Source organism: Pinus tabuliformis, chromosome 6, assembly GCF_031772625.1.
Source record: "Pinus tabuliformis cultivar Carrire ecotype Pingquan chromosome 6, CPIR1, whole genome shotgun sequence".
Lineage (NCBI taxonomy): Eukaryota > Viridiplantae > Streptophyta > Pinopsida > Pinales > Pinaceae > Pinus > Pinus tabuliformis.
Window position 1 is genome coordinate 1,269,893,999 of NC_142292.1, and position 13,830 is coordinate 1,269,907,828.

Genomic DNA, 13,830 nt, shown 5'->3' on the forward strand with positions numbered 1-13,830 from the left:
CCTTACTTGATAATTACTTGTGATATTAGTTGGCCCTTCTATTACTTTTATTTCTTGTTCATCAAGCAATTACCAAAATAATGAATATCACAAAGAGACAAAGTACACAAGATATAGGCTCCAAGCCAAGGAAAAACCCCTCCAAAGCCAAGAAATAATACTTCTCTTCTTATAGAATAAAATCAAAATGAGACTTCCAAGACCAAAGACCAAGCCAAGATTCCTCCCAAGCACCAAATTAGCCCTCTAAAAAGATCTTTTCCAAACAAGACAAAGTCTACCAAGGTCAACGAAGGTCAACCTCTTCAAAGTCTGCTCCGATCAAGTTTCAACCTCCCCTTCAAGTCTGCAACTTTGGTCTACAACTCTTGGGCCTACAATTAGCCCAGAAACCCTAGCCTTTCGCACATGTGGATAGAAATAGGTCATATTTCGGTCTCCTTCCTTCCCTTAGTCTTTCTCCTTGTCTTCTTATCCTTTGCTCTTGCTTTTTCCTTCTTTTCTTATTGTAGATTGAACTTCTTGAGATGATGTCCCAAATGAGTTGAAGTCCCTTCTATTTATAGTCTTCTTGAGGGGTCAAGTAGGCCTCTTCTAGGTCGACTTCCCCTTCTTACGGCAGACTTGGTCTTGGAGGATAAATTGGCTTTCTAGACTCAAAAATAATGAATTTTCTTTTGTTACAGCAAGTCCAAATGGGACTATAATACATGACACAAATTCTTCTTTGACTCAACAAGCCTAGAAGCATGAGGAACATGCATTGACCTAGATTTTGAGCATGAAACCCATGCTTGAATAAATAAAAAATATTTTTTCTCTTTTTATATAAATATACAATGTCATGATTACAAAAGTCATTATGAAGGTTGAATCTAGTTACATTCTCCAACAAAGGCTAACATGGCGGCATGTTAAGTTAGGTCCAATGACTAGGGAAAAACTCACAAGGGGAAAACTCAAATGATTCTTCTTCTATTAAATTTCTTCAATTGTTTTGCAGAGTACAGAGAGAGAGAGAGAGAGAGAGAGAGAGAGAGAATAAACTCACCAGTGTTTGATCAACTTGTAGTTGAAGCACTCTTGCTCTTTGCTTGAAGATCTCCTTCCCTTGATCAGATCTTGTCCTTCACACTTGCTCTAGCTCTTATGTTGATCTTACCCTTCACTTTGATGCGGGAGCATTCGGCTCAGAAATATCATTGTATTTTAGTAGACATAGGGGGTCTTGTGTTTTCAAGGAAGTTGGTTTCCTGAGTATTAAATTAATGTAATTATTAAGGTTTTGAGTGATTTTAATGAGAGAAACTAGAATAGGGATTAATTAAGTATTGTGAGGCATATTTGTAAATGTTCCCAAATGTTGGAGAACATGAGAGATTTAGGCTAGTTAAGATTCCATAGGGATTGAAAGATTTGGGAATTAATTGTAAAAGCTTAGATTAGGAATTAGTTGATGATTTTGTGAATTAGAGAGGATCCTTAGAGATAAAGAATAGATTTTAGGATTTTGTTGAGAAGGTTATGGATCTAAACCAGGAATTGGTTAGAGAATCCTTTTGTATAAATGTAAACCTAAAAAGCATAGAAGAGGGTTAGCTAACTAGAAATTAGGGAGTGAGTTAGTTTGATAGGGTTGATTGTAAGCCTATGGGCAGGAAAGAAAAAGGCCACTGATAGTGAAGATCAGGCCAGAAAAGAATCCTTTTGTAATTATTTGTTTATTAATACAGATAACTCAATTTCTAAGTTTGTGTGGTGTGAATGGAGTAATTGAATGAACTGTGTGTGAATTAGAAGTAATTATGCATAACATAGGGTTGCAGGTGCGCAGAACCAGAGACGAAGTGCAAGAAGGAGTGTATCGGGTTTACACGCAGACAGTGTTGGAGGAAACCTTTAACGTTGCAGTGAAGGTATATTGTAAGGTTCTTAAAACCTAAGGAGTTATGCAACGAAAGCATAAAAGAGCGAAGGAATAAATAACGAAGTTCAAGATCGGATCAGAATAATTGAAGACCAGACGGCGAGAACAAAGACAGGCGAAAACCTGAACAAGTGGACTATTACACAGTAAAGAACAGAAGAGCATAGCAGCAAAGCGCAGTCGTTGGATCAGACAGAACAACAAACAAGAGTGATGGAGATAGACGCCTAGGATTAAGTTGCATAGAATAAAGTTAAGAAGTTGAACGACAGAGACTAAGCCATGTGTTAGCAGAAGGACGGAGCGGTTTTCGTAAGCGGGACGTTGTTTCTCGCGCGCCATTATAAGTGGTATTCCAAAATTGGACGCAATAAGGTTTTAAGCAACAGAATTAAATCCTCGTTGAATTTTGGCCATCAGGACCCTCCATTGGGTGATTGATCGGACACATATTGCTTCCGAAAGTGCGCACTGGTTAATTTGGAATTCGGACGCGATGAGGTTTTAGACAATGGGCTTAAAACCTTGTTGAATTCTGATAATCGCGACCGTTCAATGGTTGATTGATCGGACGGTAATCACGCTCAAATGTCACATAGGTTAACACATTAAGCGGACCCGATGAGTTATTCAAAGAAGTTTAACTTCTTTGAGTTTCGGTGGTTGAATGGGTTAAAGTTGGAGATCGTGTGATAGTCATTGATTTGAAGGAAGAAATCAATGGTGCAGATTTGAAGCGAAAGGTTGAGCATCGATATATGTGCCAAGGTCGTGGAATAGCGGAAAGGTAAGGGTTAAGCGTGGTTTATGTGTAATTTCTATTATATGGAATTACAATAGAAATAAAGCGGAATATATATATTATGGGTTAGTCGAGGTTAACCAAAGTCCATCAACCATGGTATGGTTAATATGCGATTAATAAGAATTAACTAAAGGTTATGAAGGCTCGTATAAGGTTCCGCTAAAGAGTTATTAAAGTTTAGACATTGGAGAGTCAAATGAAATATTTCTGCTCAAGGATTAAACTTTGATAAAGTGGGTTTTTATCAGATATTATATTTCCGTTGGTTAAACCTTGATTTGTGAAGGTTTCCCTAAGTATGGAATCTTAGAATTCCTAGGGACACAGTGTGACATGCAATTTTATTTGCATAATGTGGGTATATGCAGCTTAGGCTGCATCATTATGGTGTTTGCAGCTTAGGCTGGCATCACACTTGCTCACACTTCTCTTGCACACACTCCAGACTAGCCCTCCTTCACAACAAACATACTACTCTCAACTCTCACTTGTTCTCACTTAAATAAATGGGAAAGGAGAGGAATTATAATGAATTCATGCCTTGAGCCAATAATAGGATAATCGAATTCCATGAGGGAGGAGTTACTTGAGGAGAAGTGTAACTCATCCCAAAAATAAAGAGAGAGGTACACTTGTCTTGAGGAGCTACAATTCGAATTAGAGAGAGAGAGAGAGAGTTACACTTAGATATGAAAGAATATTTGGTGAGAGTTATAAATCGAATTGAATGAGGGAGTTGCGAGTGCATTTAATGAGGAGGAATTACACTTTTTCCATACATTGAATTAGTGAGGGAGAGTTTCATTCTCGTAAGTGTGAAGTTACTATTTTATTCCAAGAGAGAGGTTTGATTTGCCATGTAAGAGATTCTCAAGTTAATTTAGTTATTCCATGAGAGAATTTGTTTTTATTAATCCATTAAAGGTGAATGACTTCAGATTATTTTATCAATAATAGTGTCATAATAATAATAATACTATTAAGGATAAAAATATTAATTCTTGACTTGTATAATCATGATTTATTTGATTTTAAAGTGGAATCCATATGTTGAGATCATCCTTTATCATTTAGACATGACCTTCTATTTTTGGAAAGTCACTTCCAAATTGAGATGCGACTTACTATTTTTGGAAACTCCTATTACAATTGTCAGAAATAAAATTTTATTATAGGTGGTTCAAACAGAACTGACAGATATGATTTCATCTAGGAGAAATTCATCTTGAGCTGCCAAATTTTAACACTCCCTCTCAGCTAGAGAAGAATTTCTTTCTGCATCAAAGACCTTTTCTTCCTTTGATATCTTTCATTCATCTCAGCTCAACTCTGCTCTGTAACATCTGTAACAATGAAACTACAGTCTAAAGTAGAATCATCCACTTCACACAAATTTAGAAAGGATCATCACATGTCACATAGGCAAGGATTACACTCAACCAATTTTCATCTCAAAAATTAGGTGATAGAATACATGCATCACATAGAAAAAAATCAAGAAAGTCACACAGACAAAAATCAAACACAACCAAGTGTCAAGTGGTGGAACACCTGCATCCTAGACAAGTCTCACTACACCTATTGGCCAAATAGGTGACTCTTCCCATGTCCCACACTGTGGGTCGGATGCATACTGAGGCCTACTCTTGTGGCACACACTACACAAGAGGTCCCTCATCCTCGGCATCTTTCTGGCATCATTCCCTAATCCTGGGAGCTCTGACAGGGGAAGGCAACTCAATGTTCTCCATTAGCTGTGATTGCTTCCCGGAAGGATCACGTCCATAAGTCCAAGTTGCTACTTAAAAACCAAGAACTTTCCTTTCGATAGAGGCTTGGTAAGAATGTCAGTTATCTGATCATCAAAGGAGATGTGATGGAGCCTCAATGCTCCTCTCTGCACCATATCTCAAATATAGTGATACTTGATCTCAATATGCTTGGACTTGTAATAAAACACAAGATTTTTTGCAAGATGAATCCCACTCTTATTTTCACAAATATATAACTATTATATCTAGAACTTGCTCAAATAGTTCCGCAAAAAGCTTTCTCAGCCAAACTACCTCACAGCTAGCCATTCTAGTAACAATGTACTCAACTTCAGTTGTACTCAGTGCAACAAACTTCTGCTTTTTACTCATCCAAGAAATCATGGCAAATCCCAAGTTAAAGCAGTACCCAAAAGTGTTATTTCTATCAGCAGAGTTACATGCTCAATCAACATCAGTATATGTGAGAATTTCTGAATCTACTCGTCAGAAATCCTACTGCAATCACTGGTTTATCATCTCCTACTTGTTCTTTACATTCAACAAGTTATTTAATTACTTAAACAGCGATGAAAACACTATTGTAGCCTACACATAGAGATCATGAGCTAAAATAAATTGAGACAATCACACAAGGGGCACCGTTATTTTTGGACAATCGTCCCCGAAAAAACCCAATTCGGGAAAACCGGTGCAGCATATAAAGGGTTTGTATTATTAAGAAGATTTCTAAATACAACTAGGGTGCCAAATCCAGCTCACCCAACAGAGAATAAACCTGGCAAAAGTACCGCAATCTAGAGACAGATATTTTGACAATTCTAGCAACTAGATGATCAAACCCAACAGATGATAATGTTGTTCCCAGTGTTGGGCAGCAATGGCTGCTCCAAGCTCTGCGCTAGAACTGCATCACCTCCTCTAGGAGCTGTGTCACCCTCCCAGTGAGCCTTCCTTGCTCAGAAGTCGATATGTTGAACTGTTGCTCTCTCTTCCCCATAGAAACCCCAGCACTACCTCTAAATGATTGCATCAGCTCCTCTGGTTTTTGCGTCACCCTCTCTGGAGCTACGTTGTCTCTCCTGTTGTTGCTCTGCCTCTCTGCTATGTATTCTCGGCCTTGGACTAAAATCTCTCTGCTGAATTGCCCTCTCTTACTACAACTCAAACCACTAGCTCGATTTTCTCAACAAAACACGCCACAGAAAAATCGAACTCTTTGATTTCTTCGTGTATCTCCAACTGACCCTCAAGCCTCCTCTTATACTTTTCTTGTTGATGAATCAACAGTCGAGATTAGGTCCCTAATCAATGGCTAAGATTAAAACAGACTTGATCCTCGTCACTTAGAAGTTTCTCACCCATATTCTTATTAATACACATTAATATTTTTATTTTCCTAAGTTTAGGCTTAGGAACTCATTAAAAATATTAATTATTTTAAAAACTCCTCATCTGGGTGGTATTTCTCCAAACGATTTCTGGGTTCTGGAGATCTCATCCGTTCTAGCCCCTCCACAAAATTTCGGAGCTAGAGAACATCCGATGGTACCCAAAATCAACACTCCCTCTTAGCAAGGAATGTGCTCTAACAATACTTACCCATAGAAGCATTACACTGATCCACTGCATCGGTCCACTGTGTTGTTGATGATTGGCCTACTGCCCTTCATCCACTACACCGCTTCTTCCTGTACTATTGCCCATGACTCTGCCACTGCTGCATTTTTACTACAGCTCCCTCTCAAAAAGTTGCATCATGCTGCCCATAGCACTACCACTGCTAATTGTTGCACTGCAACTCAGTTACTGAGAAGTAAGTAACTGAATCTTCACCCAAAAACTGACATCCTGGTCAATATGGATGCCTCGTGATCCTGAAGCTACCTCTACTGCTAATCTATGCTAACCCTCTGCTGCCACTACGTTGCTGCAAATTGCTTTGTGCCTCTCGCACTGCTACAACATCCACTGTGTTGCTTCAGACTTTGGCACTCTAGCTCTACCATTGTCGCTCCATCACACCTCGCTCCAACCGACACCCGTCATCATGCTACTGTCGTTAAGGGCTCCTGTAGCCGTATATGATCCAAGAGTTTGGGCACATCAAGGATCTTGGCCCCATGTAGTCCTCTCGACTACAACTCCTTATCGCCCCACCTCTTCTCTAGAGGCGCATGAGCACTCATGGCATAATCATCATCCTCGCCTTCCTTGTCTGCTTTTGCTGGAGCAGCCTTTGAGTCAGAAGCCTCCCCCTTGCCCTTCTTTCGGGGGCACTGAGTGGCATAATGTCCCAGTTCCCCACAATTGAAGCATCTGACCTTGGTGATGTCCTTCTTCTTTCTCTTTTGTTGCCCTTGTTGTCCCGATGATGCGAGAGCTGCATCCTCCTCCTCCTCCTTCTTGACCCGGGCTCCCTTGCCACTACTCCCTGTCTTGGTCATCCTCTTGAGCTCTTCTTGTCGAAGAGCTGCCCACATCTCCTCCCAACTGGGGAGAGTCGCTCTGCCCAAGATACTTTGGACAAAAGTCTCCTAGTCCTCGGTGGCTGCATTCAGGGCAATCCTGACCATGAACTCAGGATCTGGTGTAGACCCCACGGAAGTCAACTAGTCATGAATCCCTTGCAACCTGAGAACGAAGGGATCGATCTCTTCTCCCTTTTGCATCTAGTACTATCTCAGTTGATTTTCTAATAGCATCTTCCGTTGGATGGAAGAGCCCTGATACAAGGTGGTCAGCGTCTCCCACATCTCCCTCGTTGTGTCCTTCTCAGCAATGTGTGGTACTACATGATCTTTGACCCCGTCTAGGATCATACACTTGGCCTTAACCTGGGTCTCCTCGTACTTCTTTAACGAATCAGTGTCGACCGGCACAGCGACTACCTTCAAGGCATGGTCCTTGATGTGATGTTTGTCTAGGATTGCCAAGATCCTAGCCTTCCAGATGACAAAATTGGATGCTCCATTCAATCTGTCCTAATCCCTCAACCCATTCATTGCCATCTTTGCTCAAAAATAGGATTGGTTCTTCTCTCCCTCTCCTGCTTTCAATCTAACAAGACTTGGATCTAAATTTCTTTGGCGCAAAAAACCCTCTAAGGAACAAGCTCCTCTAGACTCTCTCTGAGTCCTGATTTCCTTCATGGAAATCCTCCCACCAACTGTCGAATCACTTCCTCTCCAATCCTCCTTTGCTGCTGCAACCTAGATTTAGATTTCTTGGGCTAGAAATCTGTTAAGGCAGTGATTCCCTCTACCTTGGTTTAGTCTCCTCAGACATTGTTCTGCACCAGCAGCAATAGCATCCCACCAGCACCTCAGATCTGATCTGCATTGCTCCCTCTGCCCCAACAACTGAAGAATATGAGCTCCTCAGGCTCTGCGCAGTCACTGTGTGAGCTAGATCAGCTCCTCCTGGCCACTGCGTCACTCCTTCCTAGCTCAGAAAGATGACGTGGCTCTGTGTGATATTAATCTGCCCCTCTACTTCTGTGATGGCCTAGATAGCTAACGTAGTCACTGTGTGGGCTCCTCCCAGCTACTCCGTCACTGGCACCTGGCTCAGAATGCCGACGCAGGCATTGCAGGAGCCTCTCCGTCACCTATTCTGCACTGTGTCACTTTCCCTCTGCGTCTCTGGCTCTGGAACAACGTTGTCACTCGGGACAGCTGCCTCTCTGCAGCAAATTTGTTGGATCTCTCGGCTGATGGCTTCAGTTTCCTATGATCTCCAAAGCTCTAATACCATCTGAGAATTCCTGAATCTACACATCAGAAATACTACTGCAATCACTAGTCTATCATCTCCTACTTATTCTTTACATTCAACAAGTTATTTAATTACTAACAGCGATGAAAGCACTATTGCAGCCTACACATACATACAAATCATGAACTGAAATAAACTGAGACAATCACACAATGGACACCATTACTTTTGGACAATCAGCCCCAGAAAAACCCAATTTGGGAAAATTGGTGCATCATATAGAGGGTTCGTATTATTAAGCAGATTTCTAAATACAACTAGGGTGCCAAATCCGGCTCACCCAACACAGAATAAACCTGGAAAAAGTACCTCTATTCTAAAGCAGATATTTTGACAATTCCCGCAACTAGATGATCAAACCCCACAGATGACAATGTTGTTCCCAGTGCTAGGTAGCGATCGCTGCTCCAAGCTCTGCGCTGGAATTGCGTCACCTCCTCTAGGAGTTGTGTCACCCTCCCAATGAGCCTTCCTTGCTCAGAAGTCGATATGCTAAACTGTTGCTCTCTCTACCCCACAGAAAGCCCAGCACTGCCTCTAAATGACTGCGTCAGCCCTCTAGCTTTTATGTCACCCTCTCTGGAGTTGCGTTGTCCCTCTAGTTGTTGCTCTGCCTCTCTGCTATGTATTCTCGGCCTTGGACTGAAGTCCCCTGCCAAACTACCCCTCTCTTACTGCAACTCAGACCATTAGTTGGATTTTCTCAGCAAACCATGCCCCAGAAAAATCAAACTCTTTGATCTCTTGGTGTATCTCCAACTGACCCTTAAGCCTCCTCTTATACTTTCATGTTGATGAATAAACGGCCGAGATTAAGTCCCTAATCAACGGCTAAGATTAAAACAGACTTGATCCTCGTCACTTAGAAGTTTCTCACCCATATTATTATTAATACACAATATTTTTATTTTCCTAAGTTTAGACTTAGGAACTCATTAAAAATATTAATTATTTTAATAACTCCTCATCCGGTTGGAATTTCTCCAAACTATTTCTGGGTTCTGGAGATCTCATGTGTTCTAGCCCCTCCACAAAATTTTGGAGCTAGAATACATCCAATGCTACCCAAAATCAACAATATATCCATAAAGTCTTACATTTTTGGCAGTATATTTCAATCCTAGATTGATAGTTCCATGCAAGTATCTGAGTACATGTTTTGCAGCAATACAGTGGGCATGAAAGGGATCATCATATGTTGACTTAAAGTGTTTATAGCAAAGCATATGTGTTAAAATTGGCAACTATGGGCCAAACTCCACATGGGTTCTCTTATTTATGGCAGATGATATTTTTCTTGGATTCCTCTCTCCGAGAGGTGTATGATTGATCTAAATATCATCTAATTCTGACATGTACAAATGATGTTATGAATTATTTTGATTATGGTCAAATTGTCAAGGTCGGCCAACAAACTTATGTAGGCTCAAAAGCCCAACAGTCACGTGAACGTCTATTCATCCTCAATGTTGCATATAAATAGAAGGTGACTTAGCCTCATTTGGTCACACTCATCTTCACACTTCTCTCTCTCTCCTCATTGATTGGGTACGGATTTTTGGGCCTCTCTCTCTCCACACATCTGAAATTTCAAGAGAGCGAAATTTCAAGACGCTGAAATTTCAGGAGACCGAATTTCTGGACAGTTTGACCAAGCGTTGTCTAGCATGTGTTGACCTCCTTTTACTACGTTTTTGTGAGGGCTATCTCTGTTTAGGCAGGCCGCATTTCTGGGCACAAAAATCAAGGCTAAATGTTGACTGTTGATCAGCGTTGACTGCAGCTAGGGCTAACTGAGGTGCGTTGTTTGACCAAACTTTGACTGGGCTCAATTTGATTGTTTTGAGGGTTGTTTTATCTTGTTGTTTGGAGGTCGAAGTTGACTGAAGTTGACCAATTTGCTAAGGCTCAAATCTGCCCTATTGACCATCGTTGACTTTTCTTGTTAGGGCTCTTTTGTTGCTGTTATAAATTCTTAGATTTGTAAATTGTAATGTCTCTCTCTACTGAACTATTGAAGACAAAAAGAAGATTTGATCAAGGGTTTCCCCACATTGGGGTTTGTCCCTTGCTGGTGCCACATCTTGTGTCCTCTTGTCTTGGCTCGTCTTCTACTGTTTATGTTTATGTTTTATCTTCATTTTACTATCATGTTGATGTGATTGCTAACCTGAATATTGATACTGGGCTAATAAAGAAATTGAAGCAAAATTGCTCTAAAGCATAGATCCTACCATCGTTACCTAAAATTAACAATATGTGAAGCCTAGTGTTTACCAAAAACATCAAAGCACCAATGAGTTGTCTATACTCTATGGGATTTGCTAGACTAAGTCCTGCTGCATTGCCACATAATTTCATAAAGTTCATTTCCATAGGAGTATGCATGGACTTACATTCTACCATAGCAAATCTTTCAAGAACCTTAACAACAAATTTTCCTTAAGGAAGATAAATTTCACCAGGTCTTTGCCAAACCTCTAGATCCAGAAAGTAATGCATCAAACCAAGGTCTTTAATTTCAAATTCAAAAGCCAACTCCCTCTTACACTCGAGGATAAGAGATTCTCCTCCTGTCAAGAATAAATCATCAACAAACAATACCAAAATCAATGGTATAACTTGGACTGTCTTGAAGTAGAGGTTTGGGTCTGCACTACTTCTTGTCAAACCAAGCTTTATTAGGTAGCTATCAATGCGACAATACCAAGCTCTTGGAGATTGTTTCAACCCATATAAGGCTTTCTTCAGTCTACATACATGAATTTCCCTGTCATGCTCTTCAAAGCCTTGTGGTTGTTCCACAAATACCTCTTCCTTGAGGAAGCCATGTAAGAAATCAGTTTTCACATCCATTTGGTGAAGAGTCCATCCTTGGCTAGCAGCTAAGGCAACAACAGATCGAATAGTAGCATATCGAGCTACATGTGAAACAAATCTCATCATAATTTATTCCCTCTTTATGAGAGAAACCTCTAGCTACAAATCTAGCATTATATTTTTCAATATTACCATCTACACCATGTTTAATCTTAAAAAACCATTTGGAAGTGACAACAGATTTACCTTGAGGTCTAGGAACTAGTTCACAGACATCATTCTGGATGATGGACTCGTATTCTTCAGTAATGACATCTTTCAGACTTGTTCTTTTGTAGTGTTTTCAAAGGTGCATGGTTATGCCTGAGTGATGTTGCTCATGGCAACAACATACCCTTGAAGCCGACTTGTTTGCTCGCGTTTTTCAAATGTTCCTCTTGGGGCAGCATGTTGTTGTTAACTTATGGTATGTTCTATGCTTAGAGTAGTTTACTTCAATTTCTTCTTATTAGCCACTGTTTAGCAATCACATTAACATATAGTAAAATGCAGATAGAACATTAATAGATCGATAGAAAACAAGCCAAGACAAGAGACACCAGATGTGGCGGCTAGCTAGGGACAAACCCCAATGTGGGGAAACCCTTTGATCAATTCTTCTATAATCTTCAATAGTTCAGCAGAGAGAGAAATAGTACAAATACATAAATCTGTAATTTTAGGACAGCAGCAGCAAACCCTAACCAGCAAAGTCAAAGCTAGTCAAACAAGATAGAAATGACCTCCAATATACTTGGTCAATATCCCAGTCAACTAGGCCTCCAACAGCAAGAAGGGGCAACCCATAAACAGTCCGAAAAACGCAGTCAATCTGAAGTCAACCTGTTGCCACAAACTAGTGCAGTCAACACGAGTCAGAATGCCTCGGTTTATGTGCCAAAATCTGTGGCCTGCCTAGGAGAGACAGCGACACCATAATTGCACTCAAGAAAGGTCAATGTTGGTCAAACGTCTTGCTGCAACCCCAGTCAAACTCGGTCAATGCAGTCAAACAGATCTGTGTCCTCTTTCCTGCATCCTTCTGCGTCCTCCAACTTCGTCCTCTTCTTTCCCACGTGTGTGTTGCTCCTTGTGTGTAAACCCAATCAACTAAGGAGAGAAGAATGTGAGAGATGAGATGAATGAATAACGCCTCAACCTCACTTGTATTTATATGAAACGTTGAGCATATGTGCCACACATTTAGTTGTTGGTCAACCTTGACAATTTGTCAAGTAAATACAAATAAATTCATATCTCCATAAATACTTGTCGGAATCGGATGATTGTTAGAAAAATCATCAAGTTCAACAGAGATACATCAGTGAAATACAAGGTCAAACAGGCCAACAATATGTCTAGGTCAAACCTAGTCCAACTCCATCCTAGTCAAGTCATAAGTCTGCCCAAGAAGCTCTGAGTAATCTAATCTACTAGGGCAGAATTTTGATGTCCTTCTCCATCCATAAGCTCAGTCCTGCAAAATAGTTATAGCTAAGAAATTCATCCCTTCTGTCCACATGTGCTACCACAGAGATTTGATCTTTCATCACAGAAATTTGTCCTTCAACAGAGTTCTTTCACAGATGTTCAATCCTACACTTGAGATAGAAATTAATCCTTCAACAAAGCCTTGCACTTATCCTTCTTCCTAGTCTCCTTCACATGCTAGATAGAAGATTATACCTCAGAAGACAGAGTTGAATTGCAGTTGGAGGGAGGTCAAATGCCTCATTCATATATATATATAGTGGACTAGCTATCCGAATGGGTGTCTCCATGACAGGGCCGACTTGACTAGGAGGAGGGCCAACATGGCTAATTTGGAGCCAGTAATTTAATTTTCAAAATTCAAACTTTTCTCTTTTGAAAAGGACATGAAGAACGTGCCTTCAATACTTCTTTTGACACAAGCATGAAAATCATGCTTTACATTATTATAAATACATCAAGACCAAAAATATAAATTATGAAGACTGACCATAGCTACAGAATTCAAAAGATAATACCTGCAGAAATATGACAAACTGCGAGAGGAGAAATGCGACAAATCTACACATGTACACTCGCTACATCAATTTATGTAAGACTAAAGAGTCCAAAAAATATAATCATATAAATCAATGGAGTGATTAGTGGAATGGTGGGTGAATTATTAGAGTTGTTTGAGTAATTAGTTGGCTAATGTCTACTATTTGATTCCCTAAGTCAGGAATTATAATTAGTAATAGGCAATTATGACACAATACCAATTGTCACCAATTAAACCTTACCACTATCAATAATTTCAATGCGGTGATTAGTGGGATAGTAGGTAGACTATTGCAGTTGTTCAAGTAATTAGCAAGCTTAAGTCTACAATTTGTGTCCCTAATTAGGGGTTCTAAATAGTAATATACAATTATGATATAAATCCACTTGGCACCTACTAATCATACCACTATCAAAAATTTGGATCCTAAAAGTTAAAAGAAATAATAGGTAAATAAAAGTATTATTCTTGTGTTTGAAATGTTCCAAGACTCCTATCCAATTTCAAATGATAAAGAACCAGAATTGTTTGTGATTTAATGGCCATACAAGATAGGTAGGTTGTTCTACAAAGATAGTCTGGTGATATAACATTCTAAAATTAACACATCATATTAGGTATGATTTATAATCTCACAAAAGATAAAAGTTAGCAGCAC

General features: G+C 39.9%; 1 protein-coding gene across 2 annotated transcripts in view; it reads right to left on the reverse strand.

Moving 5' to 3' along the window:
• The window catches only part of SCD1 (stomatal cytokinesis defective / SCD1 protein (SCD1)), a 470,752-nt gene that overhangs the window by 106,278 nt on the left and 350,644 nt on the right, over positions 1-13,830 (reverse strand). The window lies entirely within an intron of this gene.